The sequence below is a fragment of the Schistocerca cancellata genome, chromosome 5, assembly GCF_023864275.1.
Source record: "Schistocerca cancellata isolate TAMUIC-IGC-003103 chromosome 5, iqSchCanc2.1, whole genome shotgun sequence".
NCBI classification, from domain to species: domain Eukaryota; kingdom Metazoa; phylum Arthropoda; class Insecta; order Orthoptera; family Acrididae; genus Schistocerca; species Schistocerca cancellata.
In genome coordinates, this window is record NC_064630.1 from 565613799 (window position 1) to 565639930 (window position 26132).

The 26132-nt window shown below is 42.6% G+C and overlaps 1 protein-coding gene across 2 annotated transcripts in view; it reads right to left on the minus strand.

Moving 5' to 3' along the window:
- Window positions 1-17171, minus strand: part of LOC126188403 (protein GDAP2 homolog) — a 1021851-nt gene extending 1004680 nt beyond the window's left edge. For both annotated transcript variants that reach the window (XM_049930006.1, XM_049930005.1), the window contains exon 1: window positions 17060-17171. The gene's annotated coding sequence lies outside the window, so the exon portion shown is untranslated. The remainder of the gene's footprint in view (window positions 1-17059) is intronic.
- Between the last annotated feature and the right edge of the window lie 8961 nt (window positions 17172-26132).

Genomic DNA, 26132 nt, shown 5'->3' on the forward strand with positions numbered 1-26132 from the left:
TTGATCTTTTTTAAATGAGACTGATCGAAGGTTCAACCAAGGCGATCTAATGTGACTATCTCATATTGAAGAGACACTTGTTGCGTCTACCAAAGAAATCGTCCATCTACATGATGTTTGGAAGAGTTACTTGGAGTAAACACAGCACACTTTAACCCAGGCAGGCTTCATGCACAGCTCGAAATGTTGCGAATCACAACGACCGGTGAGCAGCCATGTAATCCATCGTCTACTGGAATAAAACTTGGTAGCTTTGTAAGAAATGATTTTAGCAAGTTGTTCGTCTGATCATTCTAATTATAGCAGTTCCATTCATGTCAGTCAGTTATGTGTCACGAACGTTATTTCTTTACTAGCGCTTTAGCAGAATTTTAGAACGGAAGTTTTTGAGACAACTATTGTACAATGTCGTCATTAGAGGAAAAATATTCACGACGAAGTAACAAATGTACGCATCTGAAGATGGAGTGAACATAAAATGAATGTACTCTCAAAAACCAGTGTTTTGATCCATAATTTGTTAGCATAGCGTGTTGGGAAAAGGGTGCTATTCTTATTGGTACGTTACCCCGTAAACATTAACGCTACGGACACTATAGTTTTGACTTTATGCACCAGGAGCGATGCTGTCATGTCGCTTCACATCATGGCGCGGGCCGCCAGCTTATCTTTGTGAATCGGGCCCACAGGTGCGGAAACGTTGCCCATGCCTGAATGTATAACAAGTAGCCGTAGACTAGTTTTAGGCAACAATTTTTTTCAAAAAGTACAGTAACCTAAAACCACTTTGTGGCTGGTTGCTGTACACCAAGTAGGAGCCACGGTCTCCAACATTCTTTATTTGACAAAAATGCAACAAACTGTATGAAAATTTTTGGGATCTAAACAGAAAGAGAGAATATAAGCCTCCATCGTTTTTGAAAACATTGTTTCCGTAATAAGCTACGCAGAGTGTCCGAATAGTAATCACTGACAAGTGTTATTTCTCAAGTCAACATGCCTTGTTTTCAACACATACTAATCGTACAGGGATAAATGAGGTATCGTTAGAAAGGCTTCTATCATTGTATACCAATTTGGGGCTTGAAGTTACTATTTATGGAAAATTTTAACACAAAAGAGACTTTTAATTATCGTAGGCAAAAGGACTTCATGGATGGATAGCTTCACATCCACGTTTTACGAAGCTAACGTGTCAGCCACGAATAAGAGACTCCATTTTCCTATTATCTTATTACAAATACTATTCTATTTGTTTTAAAGTACTCATTAATTGGGTAAATTGTATACATCATTGTCGCAGATAATAACCATGACCACTGCGGTAGTACATTGTGAAACCGAATATACTTTCCTAAATGACATACATGATTGTCATTGTCGCCTTAAATTGCGATTTACCTATTTCTCCTGCGGCCTAAAGTACCTACTGTACTTGAATTTTGTTCAAAATCATGTCTATGAAAACGTATATACAAGGCTGTATCACAAATAAGTTCATTGATTATTGTTTCATGTCGTTCGGTTCACTTTTAAATGTGTTTTGTGTTCATTCCCACAACTACCCGTACCCAACGATAACTTTTTTTCAATTTATTGGCTTTCAGGCCATCCCCATTCAGCCATCTCAATAGTAATGTCAGCTATGACGATAAGAATGTAATGGCAACCCAACACCCAGTGCGCCAGAGGAGAAACTCTCAGACCAGGTCGGAAATCGAACACAGGCCCCTCCGCACAGTAATCAGCCGCGCTGACCGGGGATACTACTACTTCACATACTGTTATTATTTACGACTATAAGGATGTGAAAGTGTCGAACGCGTCCCGTATTTAGAATTACTGCTCAGCCAGCTGACAACCGGGAAAACTGTTGCAATACCATGTACACTAAAGCGCCAAAGAAACTGGTATAGGCATGCGTCTTCAAATTCAGAGATATGTAAAGAGGCAGAATACGACGCTGCGGTCGGCAACGCCTACAAAAGGGAAGTGTCTGGCGCAGTTGTTAGATCGGTTACTGTTGCTACAGTAGCAGGTTATCAAGATTTAAGTGAGTAGGTCCAACTTGTTGGAAATAATTTAGTTCTTTTTCATTTTGAAAAAGATATAATTTAGTTGTCAAGGCATTAGTCGTACTTTTCTTTGAGACCACTAAAAAACTGTAGTTCAGATTTGTCGTAGAATGCATAATCAATCGGCCATTGATAAATCTATTATTATTATTATTATTATTATTATTATTATTATTACCAGGGGACCCGCGCAAAACTTCCGTACTTTTATAGTTTTAAATAATGACAGTATTTGGAAGACATATAGTAGCCGGAATAAGGATAGATGCGGGAATGAGGAGAAAACATCTTCAAAAATGAACCGAATGACGTGAAATAATAATCATGGACTTACGATACATCCTTGTATATTCATTATAATACCTCGATGTAAGCGATATTTGACGTAAAAAATTAATCTTCGTGTACTTTTTGTTTCTCATTTTCTTTAAGGGATACAAAAATGTTAGGTACTCTAGAAAACGCTACGTATAACTGTCCGTGGGTAAAGACGTGATTTGGTAAATACAGTCCTGCCCTTTGAAGCGTTAGTCCCTGCAATTTGTTTATCATGATCGCAAATGCAATTTTAATAATCAACTGTCTTTTTGTCACCTGAAAAGGCATGGTTGGATCAGATGGTATTCAGTTTATGCACTGAAGAGCCAAAGAAACTGGTACGCTTGCCTAATATCGTGTTGCGCACCCGCGAGCACGCAGAAGTGCCGCAACACGACGTGGCATAGACTCGACTAATGTCTGAAGTAATGCTGGATGGAACGGACACGTTGAATCCTGCAGGGCGGTACATAAATCGGTGAGAGTACGACGGTGTGGAGATCTCTTCTGAATAGCACGTTGCAAGGCATCCCAGACATGCTCAATAATGTTCGTACCCAGCGGAAGTGTTTAAACTCAGAAGGGTGTTCCTGGAGCCACTGTGTAGCAATTCTGGACGTGTGGGGTAGCGCATTGTCCTGCTGGAATTGCCCAAGTCCGTCGGAATGCACAATGGACATGAATGGATTGAGGTGATCAGAAGGATGCTTACGTACGTGTCACCTTTCACAGTCGTATCTAGAAGTAACATGCGGTCCAATATCACTCCAACTGCACCCACCCCACACCATTACAGAGCCTCCACCAGCTCGAACAGACCCCTGCTGACATGCAGGTCCCATGGATTCATGAGGTTGCCTCCATACCCATATACGTCCACCCGCTCGATACAATTTGATACGATACTCGTCCGACCAGGCAACATGTTTCCAGTCGACAGTCCAGTGTCGGTCTTGACGGGCCCAGGCGAGGCGTAAAGCTTTGTGTTGTGCAGTCATCAAGAATACACGAATATGTCTTCAGGTCCAAAAGCCCATATCGATGATGTTTCGTTGAATGGTTCGCATGCTGACACTTGTTGATGGTCTAGTATTGAATCTGCAGCAATTTGCGGAAGGATGCACTTCTGTCACTTTCAACGATTCTCTTCAGTCGTCGTTGGTCCCGTTCTTGCAGAATCTTTTTCTGGCCGCAGCGATGTCGGAGATTTGATGTTTTACCGGATCCTGATATTCACGGTACACTCGTGAAATGGTTGCACGGAAAAATGTTGCACGGAAAAATCACCACTTCACTGCTATCTCAGAGATGATGTGTGCCACAGCTCGTGCACCGGCTATAACACCCCGTTCAAACTCACTTAAATCTTGATAAGCTCCCATTGTAGCAGCAGTAATCGATCTAACAACTGCCCAAATACTTATTGTCTTATATAGGTATTGCCGACCGCAGCGCCCTATTCTGCCTGTTTACATATCTCCGTATGTGAATACGCATGCCTATACCAGATCCTTTGGCGCTTCAGTGTAATGTGTTTAATATTGTCTGACGTGCAGTAGCTTCAAGAATGCAACAGTCTGAGTCAACTATAACAAAAAAGTCAACCAAAATATTGTGATTCTTGAGTTTCTCCCGGCGTATTTGATAATCAAAATATCCACGGGTATGCTGCCGGTCTATAGTGTCCAACGGGCACAATATTTCGGCGATCAAACATGTCGCCATCATCAGGTGAACTGACGGACTGAGCTCCTGTGAACGTACCGGCACGGAGATCCGTACGCTATGGCTGCTCAGAGGGAACTGGGTTCGGTCGCGGCGGCGGCCGATTTAAATACCCTCCGCCCGCGGCGCGCTCCCTCCGCCGTCCGCGCCCAGCGCCACGGTCGCGCGGTGGAACAGATTGCGACGGCGTCTGAGATGTCGTCGGTGTGATGGCTCTGTCCGCCGTGGTCGTCACAACTATACGTCTGCTCGATTTATTCTTGATTAACCCGATCGCTGGTTCCCAAGCCTTGCTAAGATTATAGCCACAGTCCCGGTTTATGAGGTCGTCATTGGTGCGAATTTCGATGGCCTCTCTAACAACGCTGTCCCAGTATCTCGACGTCTGTACCAGAATCCTCGTGCGGTCATACTCCATGGCGTGATTTTCCGACAAACAATGTTCAGCGACCGCCGACTTGCTCGGATACATCAGTCGAGTGTGCCTCTGGTGTTCACGGCATCGATCCTCGACGGTACGCATCGTCTGACCAATATACGACTTGCCACATTGACACGGAATCTGGTACACGCCGGCCTTCCTCAAACCGAGGTCATCTTTGGCGCTCCCCACCAGTGCACGAGTTTTATTTGGAGGACAAAACACAGTTCCGACCCGGTGTTTCTTCAGAATGCGGGCGATTTTCCCCGAGAGTGCGCCTGTGTATGGAATAAATGCAGTGCCTACCTCCTCCCTCGTGACTTCATCCATCTCAACAGGTTGTGCTGCAGTGGTTGGGCGGAGAGCACGTTGAATCTGCCACTCTGAGTACCCATTTTTTCGAAATACAGTTCTCAGATGTTCCAATTCCTGGGGTAGACTCTCTGCGTCAGAGATAGTGCGCGCCCTATGTGCTAGAGTTTTAAGTACCCCATTCCTCTGTGAAGGGTGGTGGCAGCTGTCTGCATGCAAATACAGATCAGTGTGCGTAGCCTTCCGATACACCCCATGACCTAGGGTGCCGTCAGCCCTTCTCTTGACCAAGACGTCAAGGAAAGGTAATTTACCCTCCGTTTCAGTCTCCATAGTGAATTTGATGTTGGGGTGTATGGAGTTTAGATGTGTAAGGAAGTCAAGGAGTTTATCCATACCATGTGGCCAGATGACGAACGTGTCGTCCACGTAACGGAAAAAGCAAGTAGGTTTCCATACGGATGACGACAGGGCTTCCTCCTCGAAGTTCTCCATGTACAAATTCGCTACCACCGGTGAGAGTGGGCTACCCATGGCGACTCCCTCCGTTTGTTCGTAGTATTCTCCATTAAAAAGAAAATACGTGGAAGTCAAGACATGCCTAAAAAGTTCAGTGGTCTTCTCATCAAACTTCTGACTAATCAATTCTAGTGACTCTCGCAGGGGTACCCTCGTAAACAAGGAAACGACATCAAAACTCACCATGATATCTGACTCATCCAACCTGAAGCTATCAAGGCGTTTAACAAAATCCACGGAATTACGGATGTGATGAGGGCATTTACCCACATAAGGACTTAATATTCCCGTCAGGTATTTGGCCAACAAATATGTAGGTGCCCTGATGTTGCTGACAATGGGGCGTAATGGTACCCCCTCTTTGTGAACCTTCGGGAGTCCATATAGTCTAGGCGGTACCGGACCTTGGGGTAACAATTTCCTAGCGTCACCCTCCGGTAAATCTGCGTCTTTGAGAAGCGCCCTCGTCTTGTTCTCCACCTTCTTTGTAGGGTCAACGCTGATCTTCCGGTAGGAATCGTCATTTAGCAGGCTCTGCATCTTATCAGTGTAGTCCTTATGGGAGACAACAACTGTAGCATTGCCTTTGTCAGCTGGTAAGACAACAATTTCAGAGCGCTCCCTCAGATCACGAATGGCCGCCCTCTCTTTACTGCTGATATTTGACTTCATCGGCTTGGATTTCGTCAACGCACGACAAGTTTCGCGGCGTATTTCCTCGGCTGATTCTGGCGGAAGTCGAGCTGCAACCTGTTCAACAGCACTAACAATTTCTGCGACCGGAGTGAACTTGGGGGTGGGAGCGAAGTTGAGACCTCAAATTTCGCCAATGATGGATTCCGTTTAACTCGATGGCAGGACAACTCATTATCAGTCCAAAGGAAGCGCTTGGAGGGAATGCTGATGCCATTAGCATTTCCCCGAGCAATGAAGTGGCCATTCCTTATTTAGATTCCCCCACACAACGTCCCGGTCGCAAAAGCCACAGGGAGAATAACTGCGATACACCTCGACAGGAAAACTGCTATCACGTCATCATTCACATCCTCACAGGCTCCATAGTTGGCGACCTCTTACATTACGAATATCTCTGATTGCTTGGTGCCTTTTCCTTTGAACGTCAGTCCAATTAATTAATACTCTCTTAAGTTTACTCTTGGAACACGAATCCATCAAAATGGAGTAACGCATCATCCTGTAACTTTTCCTTTTTTGTATGCTTGTCTCATAAGTCAACAACTGTAACATTAAAAGTATTTGATGGTTACTACTAGTTATTTCTCACATTGAACACAGAGTGTCATATATGGACAGTACGCTCACTGATGCCCTCCCGGCTAGCCGCGCGGTCTAACGCGCTGTTTCCCGAGCGGGAAGGCGTGCCGTCCCTGGCACGAATCCGCCCCGTGGATTAGAGTCGATGTCCGGTGTGCCGGCCAGCCTTGGATGGTTTTTAAGGCGGTTTTTCCATCTGCCTCAGCGACTGTGGGCTGGTTCCCCTTATTCGGCCTCAGTTACACTATGTCGGCAGTTGCTGCGCAAGCACTGTCTCCACTTACGCGTACACAATAATTAGTCTACCACGCAAACATTTGCGGTTACAATCGTCTGGCTTGCGGCGTTCTCGGGGAGGGGAGGGGGGGGGGCGGGGGGGGGGGCAGTCCACTGGGGCCCGAACCGCGCAATAACCCTGGGTCCGGTGTGGGGCGGCGGTGGGGTGGGTGGACTGCTGTGGCCTGTTGTGGGGTTGTGAACCACTGAGGACTACGGTGGGACGAAGCCTCTTCGTCGTTTCTAGGTCCCCGGTTCAATACACATACACATACGCTCAGTGAAGAATAATTCTCTTGAGCATGCTATACACTGCAATGCAGCTATAAATAAGAGTTATTCTCCTCTTCATACCTCCCTTGCATTTTTCATTACGCGAAGTTACCAATCTCGAGCCCACTTCTAAAGGGTGGTGCGCTTCCTCATGTGTTCTGCATTCCATACTGTAATGTATCGATTCATTTACATTACACCGCTACTCTGCAATTCGCAGTTAAGTGCGTGGCAGAGTGTTTTTCGAACCACCCTCAGACTATTTCTCTACTGTTCCACTCTCTTACAGCGCGTGGGAAACACGGATGCTTAACATTTTCCCTTACGATTTCTGATTTATTTTATTACGATGGTCATTTATCCCTATGTACGTTGACGGCAATAAAATATTTTCGTATTCAGAGGAAAAAGTTAGTGATTTAAATTTCGTGAAAAGGTATAGCCGCAACGAAAAACGCCTTTGTTTTAATGATTATCACCCCCAACTCACTTGTCATACTCGTGACTCTCTCCTCTATTTCGCGATGGTACAAAACTAGCTGCCCTTCTTTGAACTACTTCGGCGTCAACCGTCAATCCTATCTGCTAAGGATACCCCACATGAAAGCAATACTTTTAACAGAGCCGGCCGTTGTGGCCAAGCGGTTCTAGGCGCTCCAGTCCGGAACTGCACGACTGCTACGGTCGCAGGTTCGAATCCTGCCTAGGGCATGGATGTGTGTGATGTCCTTAGGTTAGTTTGGTTTAATTAGTTCTAAGTTCTAGGGGTCTGATGACCTCAGGTGTTGAGTCCCGTAGTGCTCAGAGCCATTTTTAACAGAGGACGAATAAGCATAGCATAGGCAGTTTCTTCGGTAAACCTGTCATCTTCTAAGTGTTCTGCCAATAAAACGCTGTCTTTGGTTTGCCTTCCCTGCAACACTATCTATGTGATAGTTCCAGTTTCGACAGTCTTTAGATCTGTATCATTTATCATGTAACAGAAAATTAACAGATTTCTTTTAGTATTCATGTAGATGACCTCACAGTTTTCCTTATTCATAGTCAATTGCCACTTTTCGCACAGTACAGATATTGGGTCTAAGTCATTATGCAGTTGTTTTGATCTTCTGATGACTTTACTAGATCTCATCGTAACTGATAAAATGGACAGAATAGGACTGAACAAAATCATCATACGAGAAATTTGACAGCTACTATTTGACAGAGAATAAATGCGTAATTTACAGATTGTAAGAATGGATAGTTATGCACTTTTAATAAATTTATCATACACAAAATACTGAATCTTGGCTGTTGTGATCAAGTACTGTCAAAACTGAAATCTAACAGACATTTTTACTTAAGCTGGAGCAGTCCTTGTTAAGATATTCATGTATAGAGTAGATGGAATTGCCTCTCAAACTGTCTCCCAAACTCTGTTTAAATTGTGCCTTTAACTGAAACCATGTTTTTAACGGATGCTGCAAATTTTTTGAAAATGTGTGTTCCTGAATATTGGACCCCTTTTTGGATCAAGCTATGTAATCTTAGGTCTTTATGTAGATTGTTCTTATTCTGTATTATTATACTGTATAATTATACTGTATTGAGCTACTGTTTGGAAATAGACATATATCACTTGCAAGAAATTTCATTAAGGAATAAATATACTGAGAAGTAAATGTTAGAATACAAAGTTCCGTGAACAGGTTTCTACAAGATGTTCTTGAATTTACTCCACAAATGAGTCTTATTACACGTTCCTGCACGCTAAAAACTGTTGCTTTATTTGAGGAGTTACCTCAGAATAAGAACCTGTATGATATAATAGATTGAAAATGAGCAAGTATGCAAGTTTTTTGTATTTCTATCTCCTACATCTTACATAATTGTCACTGCAAATACAGACTTGATTACGCGCTTCAGCAGTTCTGTGGAATGCTCTTCCCAACTGAATTTATTATCGAGTTGTAAACCCAGAAATTTAATGCTGTCGACCTGCATGTCTTCAAATGTCATACACAAACCTCTTAAAGTTCTGAACTGCATATACTGAGTCTTTTCAAAGTTTAATGAGAGTGAATTAGCCTTAAACCATTTATTAACGTCAAATAAAATTTCGATTAGCAGCCATTTCCAAATCTGCACTTGACTTGCTACTTACTGCAATGTTTGTATCATAAGCAAACGCCGGCCGAGGTGGCCGAGCGTTTCTAGGCGCTACAGTCTGGAACCGCGCGACCGCTACGGTCGCAGGTTCGAATCCCGCCTCGGGCATGGATGTGTGTGATGTCCTTAGGTTAGTTAGGTTTAAGTTCTAGGGGACTGATGACCTTAGAAGTTAAGTCCCATAGTGCTCAGAGCCATTTTGAACCATAAGCAAACCAAACAAAAAAATGGTTCAAATGGCTCTTAGCACTATGGGACTCAACTGCTGTGGTCATAAGTCCCCTAGAACTTAGAACTACTTAAACCTAACTAACCTAAAGTCATCACACACATCCATGCCCGAGGCAGGATTCGAACCTGCGACCGTAGCGGTCGCGCGGTTCCAGACTGTAGCGCCCAGAACCGCTCGGCCACTCCGGCCGGCCAAACCAAACAAAATTAGCGCATGGGCAGTGTAGCAGACAAGAGGTCAGTAATGTATACAAGAAAAAAAACAACGGATCCAGGATGGAATCTTAAGGAATATCACAAGTAATTAATTCCCAGTCATATGAAGACAGACTGCTTACCTCATAGGTATTTCGCAAGGACACCATTTGTTTCCTGTTAGTTAAATAAGACTCAAATCATTTCACAGCACTGCCAGTGACACCATAATATTCTCATTTACTTAAGAAAATGCTATGATTGACACACTCAAAGGTTTTTGACAGGTCACAGAAAATGCAAGTAGCCTCTAATTTGTTATCTAATGAGTTAAGTACATTCTCACTATACGCGTAAATAGCTTTCTCTATATCGACACCTTTAAGAAACGTAAACTGTGACTTGGACAATACATTATTTGCAGTCAGTTTTAAGGAGACGCTTGAACACAACGTTTTCAAATGTTTTTTGAAAAAGTCGGCAGAAGTGAAATAGGTCGATAATTTGAAGGTATCTCTTTATCTCCCTTCTTGTAAAGAGGCTTAACTCCAGCATATTTTAGCCATTCTGGAAATGTTCCGGTGATAAGAGATTTATTACACAAATGACTTAAGATAGAATTCAATTCGCATGAGCACTCTTTGATTACCTTCGTTGATATGTTGTCATAACCACCAGAATACTTTGATTTTAAGGATTTTATGATGGCCGCTACTTCTTTGGGAGGCGCGAGTGTCATTTCCATGGCCGTGCACGGCTATGACTTACACGGAGAGAAAAAAAAACCTTCTGATCTAGTATGTACATGTCGTAAACACATGAGAAAATGAATGAGTAGGTGAGGATTAGTATAATTTATTTATTTATTACTAGCAGTACCCGGCACTCAGTACCCGGCTACGCTTTGCCGTGGCTCAGTCTGCTTAAATGGGAAAGAAAGAAAAGAGAAAACACACGTTTCTGATATATGTCGGAAGTGGTTGTACGTTCTAATCTCCTTCGCTGCCCTCCCTCTGTCCAACTCCCACGCCCCCTCTCTTTGATCGTCTTCCACTACTCCTTTGTTTGTCCATCTCTTCCTCCATCCCCCTCTCTTCCTCCATCACCTTCCCCCCTCCCTCTGTCCATTTTCCCCTGAGTTCCCTCCCTCTCTCCATCTCCTCCTGCCCTGTCTCAGTCCATCACCTGTCTTCTCTTTCTCTGTCCGTCATCTCCTCCATGTCTCTCGGCAACTTCTCCTGCCCCTTTCTGTGTCCATCTTCTCGTACCTGTTTTCTATGTCCATTTCCTCCCACCTCTCTACCTTCTCTTCCCTCATATCTCTAACCTAGAGCACTCTTTATTGTTATTGCAAATTCAGATTCTGTAGTAGTATTATAATCAAATACCAATAAACTATACATAACAACATTCCTGTTTGCTAACGTTTCACTATTGCTAAATTTCTATCATCATCATTTTCTTTGGGCCTTTGTCCCACGTCAATGCAGGGTCGGTCTTGTTACTGTGGATGTGGCTATGTTATTGTCAGAGGGTGGCCAGATGCCCTTCTGTCTCCACCCCGTACCCCCCAGGACGGAATTAGTGTACCAGGCGTCTGTGTCTAGTGTAAGCCATGAAATAGTGGGAACGATTTCAAATGTCTGAGAATCGTTTAACTGAGGCGTTGACATGGGGAACCAGCCTGGTATTCACCTAGTGGGATGTGAAAACCCGCCTAAAAACCACATGCAGGCCGTCGTCTTTAATCCGCCAGGCGGATTCGATGCGGGGCCAGCGCGCCTACCCTCGGTAAACCTGGCGGGTTATTGGTAAATTTCTGTATTACAAATAATTAAAAAAGTCATCATCATTACATTATCATGACGTTTTTCCTTTTATTAAACATATACCAGATGGCGTTCTTGTAGGTACATAAAAAAGCGTGAGTATTTGAAAGCAATGTTGTGTTAAAATTTCAAAGCAATCCCTGAAGAATTTTCGAAGATTTGAGATTTTGAAGAAACGAGCATCTACATTTGTGCTTATATAGATAAATGTTCCTAATCGCAAATCTCTGAAACAGTCCTGTAACAGCGTCACAAAAAAGCCCTTTGCTTGCAAAGAACGAGGTAGAAGATTTTATTTCTTTATATTGTGTATGTAGTTGAGAGTATGTTGAATCCAGGTTTTCAACCTCCAAAACTATCAGGACAACTTTTTGTGGCCAAAAAACCAAGTCATTTTGGCTCTTTTTTCTTGTTTTCGCCTGTTACTCGGAAACTGTGCATTCTATTGAAAATGTTACCCATGTCAAGAGGAAAGAGCATTAAATTTTGCGTCGAATGACCTATTTAACTGTAAAAATAAGTGCAGCTGTTTGTCCGCAATCTGTTGTCAAACTTCGTGCATTTTTACCAGCTGAGCTAACAAGTCGGCTCCAGCGCCTGTAACTCAAAAACGGCTATTCCGAATGAAAAATGTCAAGTTATCAAAGTTGTAGAGCACGAAATTTAATCTTACAAAAAGGCATCTAGTTTCCCATTGTAGGCGCTGTCAACAGTTCATAAACTTGAAAGTCAAAGTAATTCTATTTAGTTGTTTTTTTTTGTAAGTCAAAATGATCTCTAGGCAAATGAAAAAAAGTGTGTTGCTTGGTCACACCCTGTGATTTCTGCAGTAAGGCCACGGTCATTTCTATCTTCACTATTCATTGGGCTCAGTACATTCAGGTACAAAAGTTTCGAGGAAGGCTTATTGTCAATGCTCTTAGTGCAACTGGATTCGCAGCTCCAATAATGGAAGCTTCCGTATTTGAGACGTCCTAAGCTGGACGACCTGAGCATCCTACTATAACCAGTGGAGGATTCATCCAGCTCATCTCTGATAACGCCGATTTTAACATCTGCGCGATTGAAGAGTTGAATACTTTCCATTCCACGGGAGGAATCATGGCAGTCTCTCCCTGCACTGAACATTGATCGTGAAAGAAAACGTATAACTTCTGAATTTTTGTCTACGCAAAGTGGAACAAAGTCTTCTGAAAGTTCTCGTCGTTTAAAGACACCAGGTTCTTCATCAGATACCATTTTTGATGAAGATACAAATGCTGCAGTCGCACAGGAGAAGTATCTCCCAAATAGGAGCAACAGGAACCACTTAATTTTTGTGCTCATGAGGTAATTTGAGGATGGAGGTACTCAAATGCTACAGGCAGTAGAAGATGCGAATTCATTAATTGTGGAAATAGCTATTTCCCAAGCTGCTGAGTCTGACAGTGTAGCAATCGTAAGCGACGACAATGGCGTGGTCGTTCTCCTAACTGGTCGAGGAAACAACCTGTACTTCCATACAGCGGGAAGAGGGAAATCAGCAGGAGGGTCCCACTCCAGTAATTCTTTCAATTTCGATACTGCAGTTGCCCTTTTCAGTCATGCCTTCACAGGATATGATACCACATCCTCTTTTTTGGCTAAGAAAAAGGGAAATTGCTACACCTTATGGCGCAACAGCCACACCTCAAAGTGCACGCTGCTGAATTCGTTAAACCCCCAGCGTCTCAAAACTTAATGGCACAGGCAAGAGAACAGCTGATGTTAGCACTGCATGGGAATTCCAACTGCGCGACTCTGGACGAGCTCAGGTACGAGCTTTTTGTAAAGTCTGTCCCGATAAAATCTTCCAAACATGAAGGGCTACCGCCAACATCGGACGCAGCAAGGTGGCACTCATTCCGATCCTCTCCTCAAGTGCAATCTTGGCTGGGGAGCAGAACTGATCCATGGCATTAAGGCTGGAAGAAAAGCTCATCAGGCTTGTTTCCCTTGACGATGACGAAAGCTGCGGCACCACACACACACTACTGAAGATGGTTTCCAGTGCACGCAAAACAGGATGCCCAGCAGCATGTAGATGATAAAAATCTGGGCTGAACTGCTCCTCGACGTGCAAACACCGTTGTGGCTTATCCTGCAAGAACGCCGCAGAAATTGGGCCCGACACAGACGAGGAAGAGGTGGAAAATACCTACCAGGACGAGGAAATTGGTGAAAGTGCCGCAACGGTTCCTGAAGACTGGATGCTGGACCGAGACTTGTCGCAGTCTCCCAAACGAACTCGATGGAATTGAAATTTGATAAAATATTAATCTCTGATATTCAAATCTTTTTTAATGTGGTCAGTCCTTTTATTTGTTCATTTGTACAAATTTTGATATTACTCACGCGTAAATATACATTGGCCGTTACTACGTACTTGGTTTTCATTTTAACAACCGACTCTTACCAATTAAGGTATGGATAAAAACGAATGAAAGTATACATAATGAAGAAAATTAAAAAGATTTACACAGAGAACACGTATGCGCTCATTTAAGCAGTCTCCCCACAGGAAATTCCATTTCATTGAATAACTATGACTTAAATGAAAAACAACAAAAGGGAATTATTTTGGCTTTCAAGTGAATGGATGCTTAATTGTGCCTAAAACTGAAAAACTAGATGATTTTGTAACACGAAATCTCATGCCCTAGAACTTTGATAACTTGACATTTTTTCATTTGGGGTAGCCGTTTTTGAACTACAGGCGATGGGGGCGACTTTTTAGCCAAGTTGGTAGAAATGAACGAACTTTGACAACTGATTGCGACACCGATGTTTGCGTCATTCGACGCAAAACTTAATGCTCTTTCATTTTGGTAAGGGTAACATTTTAGTACATTGCACAGTTTCCGAGTAAAGGGTAAAAACCTGAAAAAAGTGCCAAAATATCTTGGTTTTTTGGAGGTCTAAAATTTGGATTCAACATCTCTTAACTATATACACAAAATAAAGAATAAAATCTTCTACCTCATTGGACTAAAAGTTTTTGACTGAATGCTTTGAAATTTTGATAGTAGGGAAACGTTGTTACCAAAACTCTCAATTATATATGTATTTCTTAAATTATATATAGAATTAAAGAAATAGGCAACTAAAACATGCCTTCATTAGAATGCAACATTGCGTCAAAATTTTAAAGCAATCGGTCACGAACTTTCGCAGACACATGATTCTGAACAAGCGAAGATTTACATTTTTATTTACATATGTTTATTAATCAATCTTTCTGAAAAGAAAGCAACATGTAAAATTTGTGCTCTCTCTGACACACGTTCTGTTATGACGCATCAGAAAATACTTCCAGGTACCTTAGACAAGCCTGACTCCGGAAGACTTTTCAGTTAACAAAAAAATTTATTGCGGACCAAATTTAGACAGGAATGACCTGTAAATATGTGCACTTCAGTTTCGTTCTTTTGTGCCAATAAATGGTATATGCGTTTAAGAGGAATGGAAAAGCCGAAAGCATCACCTAAAGCAATACAAAAAAGGGCTTCCATTTTCGAGGACTTGTCTTCTCTTAAAAACCCTTTGGCATTTTCGTCTTTGTCACCAGGGCAATCTTTGTTTATCTCGTAGCGTCTACGATAACTAACAGCAAGACAAGCTTCGCACCAAATGAATTGTTCAAATCTTCAGTCTCTCTGCTTTCGCCAAAACGTACGCTGTCTCCAACGAAATCGAAACACATTAATATGTACGCCCTGCAATGATACAGGTGGAGCGTAGTCAAGTACTTCGTCATTCAGCTGATGTTACCGAATGGACGTAGCTCAGTTGACTACTGAACACAAAGACTTAGTAAAGAGCGAGATAACGGCGCCCACTTTACCCAAACAACGATAGTTTGAATAGAACTGTCCATATAACAAGGTAAACACTCGGAGATCAACTTCAAAAACTTACAAGCTCTAGTGACGCTGTACTCAACTGTTTAATTCACTCACAGGAAAACTATTGAACATTTTTAACACTCTGAGCACCTAAAATAAGAATGTTTCGCAGACGTCCATGTGGTACGAACTTTATGTCTCTATGCCGACATTACAGTAAAGGTATCTCTTTATGTCTTGCTTAGAAAGTTTTACAGCATTTAGCGAAGTTACTGACAGAAGAAAGAGTCAAATGCGTATCAGATTTTTGACATAAACAACACTGTTATTCCTGGTTTACAATTTAAATTCTCAAGCCGTCATGCGAGACCCATCCAAATCGCAACTTACCAAACTAAAACTCACGTAACAATTATTTTCTCTAATCTGTGACACATAACCGCAAAGTGTGTTCAGAGGTAACATGTGCAAGAGACTGATTCAAGAGGTTATGCTAAATACACTTCTTTCGTAAAAGTAAAATTTTTTGAAATAGCTGCACATAACACTGGAATTCAAAACGTATGCGTAACTCCCAGTGCAGATTTAGTCTACATTATTTCGACACAGCTTTATTTCAGTTCACTTTTTGTGGAAACAAGCGTTTTCGTTCGTGAACGCAGTACATAACAAAATATTCACGGTGTGTAGAAACTAAAATATTTGTGAATTTGCTCTCGTGCTTTTCGTTCGTGTTGGTCCTCGCGCTTTTTTTTGAGTCCAGTTGCTTCAGAAATTAGAAAAAACAAACGGTCAAACAGATTTTAACACAAATCACACTATATTTGTCCCCTGAAACTATTTCGCAGTAAAATGCGGTAGCGAAAACAGTAGGCTAAATAAATGACCTGATACCGTAGCCTTGCAACACAGAGCCGCACATGAACATCATTTACCCACTAAAATTACTACATTTTGAAGGAATGAATGAGCGGAATGTATAAATAGAAAATATCATTAGAAGTTATGCACGTGCAAATCGTGGGGGCGTGGTTGCTAATCAGTGGAAACATGGCTAATCCACATAAAAGATCAGCGACTTTTCAGATATACTTACGTAGGTGTCATTACTGCGTGCAAATGAATATTTCGTAAAGTGTGACTACATTGAACACGTATTGTTTCATTAAAAAATAAAAATCAATCTGCATTCATAAATGTATTTAATATTTGTATTTTTTTGGGAATAGACATATTACTATAGACACATACTGTCTTTTAGATGTTTCAACATCGACGGACTCATGGAAGTTTTTTCAAACGGCTGCGAAGATAAATCATGCAAGGAATAATTTGCAAAATGACTTTAGTATCTTGACTTGTTGAAGTGTCAATGAATTAGCAGTAAGAAAGGTGACGCTTTGGCTAGATCTCAGAATTATTCTAATTTTCTAGTGACCACGCTGGTACAGAACATACATTATAGGAAAAATTTTAGGCGTGATACGTTACAGAAATTGCGGCTTTCACTGATCACAGTCTATCAAGGCTGTAGTTTTAGAGTAAAAATTAATCGTACGGTGGGCGTCAGAGCATGGAAAGCGAAGTGTCACTTACCGTCTCCGTAATCCAGACCGGCGTTCCCTGAATTTTCAGTTTCTTGCAAGCGCACGAGACACACGACGCGCACTCAACACAGCACTCCAAACCACTGCCTGCCTACGACTGATAGCTTCCGAAGCTTACCGGAAGATGGCAGCTCAACAAACCCGCGCATGCGCCGTCGTCCCGCGTAACAGTAAAGAGCGCGTTTGAAGCGCACGCAAAGCAGAAGTCAAACAAATTTAGAATTGGCGCTGTAAATAAATCAGATTCTTTACTTGCGCTTAGCGTATTTCTCTGCGCACGTACAAAGAATTGTACCTACAGGCATATAAGAATATGGATGGGTTTCTTTCGAATCATTGGAAGAATAGTGGAACATAACCAGCCTATTAAATTTGGAAAATAGCGAACACTCTTCCTGTCTGAATGACACCGATCAATTCCCAAAATTTAATGACACATAGATTTTAAGCGTTAATTCACTGTCAGGATAGCAATGTCATTTGTGTTTAAAGGCGTTCTTCTGTTGCTTTTAGGGAGCCTTACAACAGAATAGAATATATCGTGACATAGGGCGTGGTCAATAGACGAACTACTACCGCAGTGAGAGTAATGAGCTGATCTGAAGACGATTTGCTAAAAAGAAACAGTAACCACAAATCTGCATTGTGGTATCGAAGGAGAACAAATATTCTTTTAAAACTGAAATGTGATCAAGTGTGTAAAATAGATTCTCGCGGGGCATTTGCACCCAATTTATTCAACGAAATGATATGAATGTAGTAAAACCGGTGCAGTAAGATTGACAAATTGCTGGAGATTAAGCAATATGTATATCCGTCGAACTACAAATGCCGAACGAAACGAATCATACGAAGTGAAAGCACGTTGGATGATACCAAAGCCACAGTACAGGAAAACATCCACAGCAATGTCTGTGGGATAGAAATTGCTGACTTAAACTGTCTATTCATTTTTCGCGATATCGGTTGATAAGGCGGTTAAGAGAATGGATTCGAGAGGAGCAAGATTCAAATCCCAGTGCCGTCTTCAAGATTCAGATTTACGTCGTTGCTCTGAACTGCCAAAAGCAAATGGTACGATAGTCCATCCTTTAACAATCCTAAGATTGTACTCCGTCTCTAAAGATCTCGTTGTAGACCGACAAAATATGGTATGAAGTTTTAATCTTAAGTGAAGTCGTTAAGCGGAACAAATCATCTATGCAGCCGTCTAGTGACCATAATGGCGCCGGAAGTGAAGATGAGAGAGAGAAAGCAGAAATACTGCCTTGGTGTTCCGAAATTGCTTCGCGCAAAAGATGATAATATGGTTTCTCCTTTCAGACTAATTTTGAGACAAGAATGAAAAATCGACTAAAACTGCTCGAGAGCAGAACGGCAACTGGATCAGATATTTGTGAGGTTTTGTTGAGATTATGCAAAAGAACTTACTCGCTTTCCAGCAGTAGTTTATCATAGGTTGCTGGAGTAGCAAAGGTTACCTACCGATGGCGAAAAAAAGCGCAGTTCATCTCTATTTTCAAGAAAGGGTGCCTGGCAGATGCGCGTAGTTGTAGACCTTTATCGCTGACACCAATCTGCTGTAGAATTATCGAACATGTACTGCGCTCTTGCATTATGACGAAAATATCTTCTATAAATACGACATGGCTTCTATAAAGAAAGATACTGCAAAACACAGCTCGCTCTCTTCGTCCATGAAATACAGGATATCGTATACGAAGACGCCCAAGTTGGTATCGTGTTCCTTGACTTCCGGAAGACATTCGATACAGTTCTGCACTGCAGTTCAGTGTACGAAATGTTAGCTTATAGAGTATCGGAACAGATTTGTGGCTGGAATCAGGACTTTCTTGCAGACACAGTTCAACATTCTGTTCATAACGGAACAGATTATAAATGTACCGAGAGTGAATAAAATTATGGAAACACTAAAAACACAACGTATTAGCATGCCTAATAGTATGTAGTAAAACCGTTGGCGTTCACTTTCCTGTCGTCTCGGAATGGATAAATACAGGGTTTGTGTGGTTTCAAGGGACTCTTATACCATTCTTCCCGAAAAATAGCGCCAAACTCAAGTAACGTTGGTGGAGGTGGATAGCGACCACTCATCCTTTTCTACGTGGATAGCGACCAATCATCCTTTTCAACGATGTAGACCACAGAGACTCATAATTTTAAGATCTGGTTACTGGTGGGCAGGGGAGATGCGACAGTTCATCCTGGTGCTCGCAAAACCAGTCCTGGAAGATGCGAGCTGTCCTCTTGGAACTCAGCATCCCCATAGAGGAACAAACATTGTACCATGGGATTGACCTGGCCAGCCAAAATGGTCACCCAATTCTTGACAGTAACGTGAGCTTGCAGAGTATCCAAGAGGCCCATGAAATACCATGACGTGGCTGTCCAACTCATCATCGAACCCCCGCCATGTTTCACTCTTGGGACGCAGACTCGTTCACAGTTCAGGAACAGCGTGGAACAAGACTCATCTGACCAAATAACGTTCCTCCATTGCTCCACAGTCCAGGTTTTATGGCTTCAAAACCACGTTTCCCTGTTACGGGCATTTGCACCACTGAAGAGTGGCTTTGAAAGTCCACCTCCCTCTGCAGTTCCTTGCCTATTGAGCTACACCACGTGACCAAAAGTATCCGGACAACCCGTAAAACATATGTTTTTCATACTGGGTGCATTGTGCTGCCACCTACTGCCAAGTATTACATATCAGCGACCTCAGTAGTCATTAGACATTGTGAGAGAGCAGAATGGGGCGCTCCGCGGAACTCACGGACTTCGAACGTGGTCAGGTGATTGGGTGTCACTTGTATCATACATCTGTACGCGAGATTTTCGCACTCTTAAATATCCCTAGGTCAACTGTTTCCGATGTGACAGTGAAATGGAAACGTGGAGGGACACGTACAGCACAAAAGCGAACAGGCCGACCTCGTCTGTTGACTCACAGAGACCGTCGACAATTGAAGAGGGTCGTAATGTGTAATAGGCAGATATCTATCCAGACCGTCACACAGGAATTCCAAACTGCATCAGGATCCACTGCTATACTATGACAGTTAGGCGGGAGGTGAGAAAAGTTGGATTTGATGGTCGAGCGGCTGCTCATAAGCCACACATCACGCCGGTAAATACTAAACGACGCCTCGCTTGATGTAAGAAGCGTAAACATTGGACGATCGAACAGCGAAAAACGTTGTGTGAAGTGACGAATCACGGGGCACTATGTGGCGGTCCGATGGCAGGGTGTGGGTACTGCGAATGCCCAGTGAACGTCAGCTGCCAGCGTGTGTAGTGCCAACAGTAAAATTCGGAGGCGGTGGTGTTATGATGTGGTCGTGTTTTTCCTGGAGAGGGCTTGCACCCCTTGTTTAGTGTGGCACTATCACAGCACAGGCCTACATTGATGTTTTAAGCACCTTATTGATTCCCACTGTTGATGAACAATTCGGGGATGGCGATTGCATCTTTCAACACGATCGAGCACCTGTTCATAACGCAGGGTCTGTGGCGGAGTGGTTACACGGCAATAACATCCCTGTAATGGATTGGCCTTCACGGAGTCCTGACCTGAATCCTATAGAACACCTTTGGGACGTTTTGGAACGCCGACTTCGTGCCAGGCCTCACCGACCGACATCAATACCTCTCCTCAGTGCAGCACTCCGTGAAGAATGGGCTGCCGTTCCCCAAGAAACCTTTCAGCACCTGATTGAACGTATGTATGCGAGAGTGGAAGCTGTCATCAAGGCTAAGGGTGGGCCAACACCATATTGAATTCCAGCGTTACCGATGGAGGGTGCCACGAACTTGTAAGTCATTTTCAGCCAGGTGACCGGATACTTTTGATGACATAGTGTATCTTCGCGTTGTTTTGATGCTGATAGGGGTCGCGTGTGCTGCATTCAGATCTGCAGAGGGTTTTGCAGCCGTCATCTTCTTATTTTTCGTCGCTATCCTCTTCAGTGACCGTCCGTCATGATCGCTCAGCATACACACACACACACACACACACACACACACACACACACACACACACACACACACACACACACTTTTGTCCGCGTTGTGGCTTAGCGGATGATGCTTCTCCACCTTCTCTGTATGCGATGTAAGTCTTCGATACGGTGCCTCTTGAAACACTAAACTCTTTGGTTTCCTTGGTTACGGAAGCACCAATTGTAAGAGCACCAACAATTTTCCCACGTACGAATTCTCTTGGCACCTACGTAATGCACTCACTACTACACAACACATAACACTGTTATGACAACGACTGACACTGCAACGTACTGAGGCGGCGTTCGTGAGCAGACACAAGAGCGCAACCTGTAGGCTTGGCAAGCATCTCCATTTTTGTTCAAAACTGCATTTCTCACGGTGTTTCCATACTTTTGTCCAGTCTTAGTGGATGCAGATACAGAGCTGTAACTAAAATCCTGCTCCGCAGATTATTAAAGGAGATAGTTTTATTCGAACGATGTGGCTATTAGACCTGTAGATCAGTGGTCGTCAAACTGCGGCCCGCGGGCAGCGAGTGGTCCGAATCAAGTATTCGTGCGGCCCGCGGTTCTCAGCCGCATTTTATAATAATATGTACCTAACAACTAACAGCAGAATCCACAAATATCAACTAACGTTGCAAAGTGGGCACGTCATTTTGATTTTGTAAGTTATCGATGCGCGTGTCAGAGAGAAGGCAAGTTATGTCACTGTTGAACAATCTTTGGTCTTGTTGTGGCACAGTCTTTGCTTCTGCGCTGTCTGATACATTCATGGTCGAAATGTGGTGGGTGGCTGACGTATTCAGTAGTGCTGTGTTGACTTGTGATGGAATCTGTTAGATGAGCAAAGACGTATTGTAAACGACAGCAAGGATGAGTATGATGTATATACTGGAAAGCGAAGGGAATATAAATTTTAAATCATATTATTGTTTCTGAGGAGAAGGTAAGACTGCAGCACTACACCGTTAATTTGTGAATAATTATTATCAGCTAGTTAATTTGCTCAGAGCTGAGAGAAAGACCACCCCACTTCCCTGAATCATGCATTGACTTATCAGCTGATTAAGCTGTTTGATTTTTATAGAACTTCTCTGTTAACATTGTGCTTTTTTCAAATCGTTGTTCACTTTGTTAAGCGTGGTATTGTTCAGACCAGTGTTACGTGTGAAGATCACACGAAGCTTTACTCTGTATTTTTGAATACGTACTTCATTCTAAAATCATTGTCTTGGAATATCATTTCATAGGAATAGTTACTTTCCCCATCGCCGGCCGGGTGGCCGAGCGGTTCTAGGCGCTACAGTCTGGAACCGCGCGACCGCTACGGTCGCAGGTTCGAATCCTGCCTCGGGCATGGGTGTGTGTGATGTCCGTAGGTTAGTTAGTTTAAGTAGTTCTAAGTTCTAGGGGACTGATGACCTCAGTTGTTAAGTCCCATAGTGCTCAGAGCCATTTGAATTTTCCCCATAGCACTGTCTAAAGAAGGTTCATCATTACACATTACCACATTGCACCACGTGGTAAGCAACAGTTTGAATATTTATTTTGAAATAGAAACCTAGCTTAGCAGCTGCTTGCTTGCTGTTTGCAGTTTTGCTTTCGAGAAATCTGCAATAATGGGTCAAGAAGTGAGTAAGAAAATATTGATTAGGGCTTCAATTCCGCGTTTTATATAAAAATTATTTGTATTCAAAGAGTTACAGTTCAATTCGGATTAGATTCTGTTTAGACCAATGTTAATATATGAGTTTAAGTTGGATTAATATTTTGTGGGGAGATAGTTTTGGCAATACGTAGACATTTTATAGAGTGTAGTTTTCCTGGTCAGTAACAAAAATAGCTACAGACACAGTAACATTTAATGATGTGCTTAATTTTAATTCGACGTTGGTGAACTCGGCTTTGAGATAAGTAAAGTTAGGCGCCTACCTCAGGGACAGAGGTGTAAGTAGCACGGGGTTAGTTGTTTGGGGAAATGTTTTATTGTTTGTCTTCCAGTACTGGCGACTCATGGGCATGAGCTAGTCTTACCAATCTGCTACTATGGTACAAACTTTGAGAACGAAATAACAAGGATTCGTAACTGTCCATTACAAAGACAGTCATCTTGTATTCCTTTTTTTTAGTAAGGTTTGTGAAACTGGCCATAGACGGATGAATCAGGTCGACCGACCGCCGTGTGATCTGCCACTGGCGTCATTGGATGCGGTATGCGGGGCCTTGTATTCGGCACATCGCTCACACGGTCGTTGTCGAGTTTCTTGACCTTGGAACCGCTACTTCTCGATCAAATAGCTCTTCAGCTGGTCTCAAGAAGCTGAGTGCACCCCGTTTCTTCACACTAAGGAAAATCTCTCAGACAGTGCCAGGAAACGAACCACATGGCAGTCAGCCGCGATGGTCTCTCAGCTAATGAGGCGGGCGAAACATGTAAATTTAATTATAAGTACAATTATTGTTATTAAGCGATTAATCATCCTCTCACACAGACAACAAGACAACACTTCAGGCCATTTCAGCGCCACACCTCTGGCGTCGCTGAGGTTAGCTCCAAACATGAACAGACAGCAGTCGGCAAATTGTGTTCTTTCTTAATGCTACCGACTCTTACTGGTAAGTACTTGGGGACCGAAGGCCATCTTCTCGCGCTTTTACTACAGATTTACTATTGGGGACTCATAACACACTTAATTTATGCACGTTACCAATTAATAAGGGCGCAGGTCGAACACAGAAAAAACTTAGACCCAGGATACGTCGGTATAACAGTTGTAAATTGTGGTAGTAGTGTTGGGAAAGCACCGGAGCTCCAAGCGCTGATAGAAAGCACTGCTGCTAAAATCGTTATAGGCCCGCATCTCGTGGTCGTGCGGTTGCGTTCTCGCTTCCCACGCCCGGGTTCCCGGGTTCGATTCCCGGCGGGGTCAGGGATTTTCTCTGCCTCGTGATGGCTGGGTGTTGTGTGCTGTCCTTAGGTTAGTTAGGTTTAAGTAGTTCTAAGTTCTAGGGGACTGATGACCATAGATGTTAAGTCCCATAGTGCTCAGAGCCATTTGAACCAAAATCGTTATAGGCACTGAAAGATGGCTAAAGCCGGAGATAAATTCAACTGAAATTTTTGCGAAGACATAATGGTATTAAAAAAAAGATAGACTAAACACAGTTGGCGGTGGCGTGTTGCTGTTAGAAGTAGTTTGTCTTGTAACGAAATTGAAATAGACAGTTCCTGTGAGTTAGTATTGGCAGGGATCATTCTTGGCAACCGGAACAAAATAGTAATTGGATCCTTTTACCGACCTTCCAACTCCGATCATACAATTGCCTAAAGGTTAAAATAAAACTTGAGTTTAATTTCAAACACATACCCGACTCATATAACTATAGTTGGTGGTGACATCAATTTACCCTCGATATGTTGGCGAAAATACATGTTTAAATCCGGAAGTACGCATAAAACATTGCCCGCAGTTGTGCTAAAGCATTCTCTGAAAATTATTTCGAGCAGATAGTTCATGAGTCCACGCGAAATAGTAAACGTTTGTGAAAACACACTTGACCTCTTAGCAACAAATAATTCTAAGCCAATGACGAGCATCAAAACGGATACGTGGATTAATGAACACAGGGTTGTCGTAGCTAGATTGAATATTGCAACCTCCAAATCATCCAAAAAATACCTATTCGAAATATCAGATAAAATTCACTTGACAATCTCCACTCCTTCCAAATTGAAGTATCGACAGAAATTGAGAAATTTATACCAAATGAACTAATAAACGATGGAGCTGATCCCCCTTGGTACACAAAATGGCTCAGATCACTGTTGCAGAAACAACGAAAAACTATGCCAAATTTAAACGAAAGCAAAATCTCCAAGATATACATAAGCTCGAAATTTAGCACGGACTTCAGTGCGAGATGCTTATAATAGTTTCCACAACAAAACTTTGTCTCGAAACGCGGCAGAAAATACAAAGGGATTCTGGTCGTATGTAAAGTATGCTGGCAGAAAGACACAGTCAGTGCCTTCTCTGCATGATAGCAATGGAAACACCATCGACGACAATGCTGCCAAAGTGGAATTACAAAAGATACACTTCGGAAATTCCTTCACCAAAGACGACAAAGTAAATATTCCAGATTTCGAATCAAGAACAGCTGCCAACTTGAGTAACGTAGAAGCAGATATCCTCGGCGTAGTGAAGCAACATAAATCACTTAATAAAAGCAAGTTTTCCGGTCCAGAATGTATACCAATTAGGTTCCTTTAAGAGTATGATGATGCAATAACTTCGTACTTCAGTCATATACAACCGCTCGCTCGACAAAAGACTGGAAAGTTGCACAGGTCACACCAGTATTCAAGAAAGGCAGTAGGAGTAATCCACTAAATTGCAGGCCCACATCTTTAATGTCGATACGCAGCAGGATTTTAAAACATATATTGTGTTCAAACATTATGAATTACCTCGAAGAGAACGGTCTATTTACACACAGTCAAAACGGGTTTAGAAAACATCGTTTTTGTAAACACAACTAGATCTTTAGTCACACTAAGTGTTGAGTGCTATTGACAAGGGATTTCAAATTGATTCCGTATTTCTAGATTTCCACTGTATCACACAAGTGGCCGGTAGTGCAACTGCGTGCTTATGGTTCAAATGGCTCTGAGAACTATGGGATTTAACATCTGAGGTCATCAGTCCCATAGAACTTAGAACTACTTAAACCTAACTAACCTAAGGACATCACACACATCCATGCATGAGGCAGGATTCGAACCTGCGACCGTAGCGGTCGCGCGGTTCCAGACTGAAGCGTCTAGAACCGCTCGGCCACATCGGCCGGCTGCGTGCTTATGGAATATCGTTTCAGTTATATGACTGGATTTGTAATTTCCTGTAGGAGAGGTCACACTTCATAGTGACTGACGGAAGTCATCGAGTAAAACAGAAGTGATTTCTGGCGTTCTCCAAGGTACTGTTATAGGCCCTTTGCTATTCCTTATCTATATATACAATTTAGGAGACAATC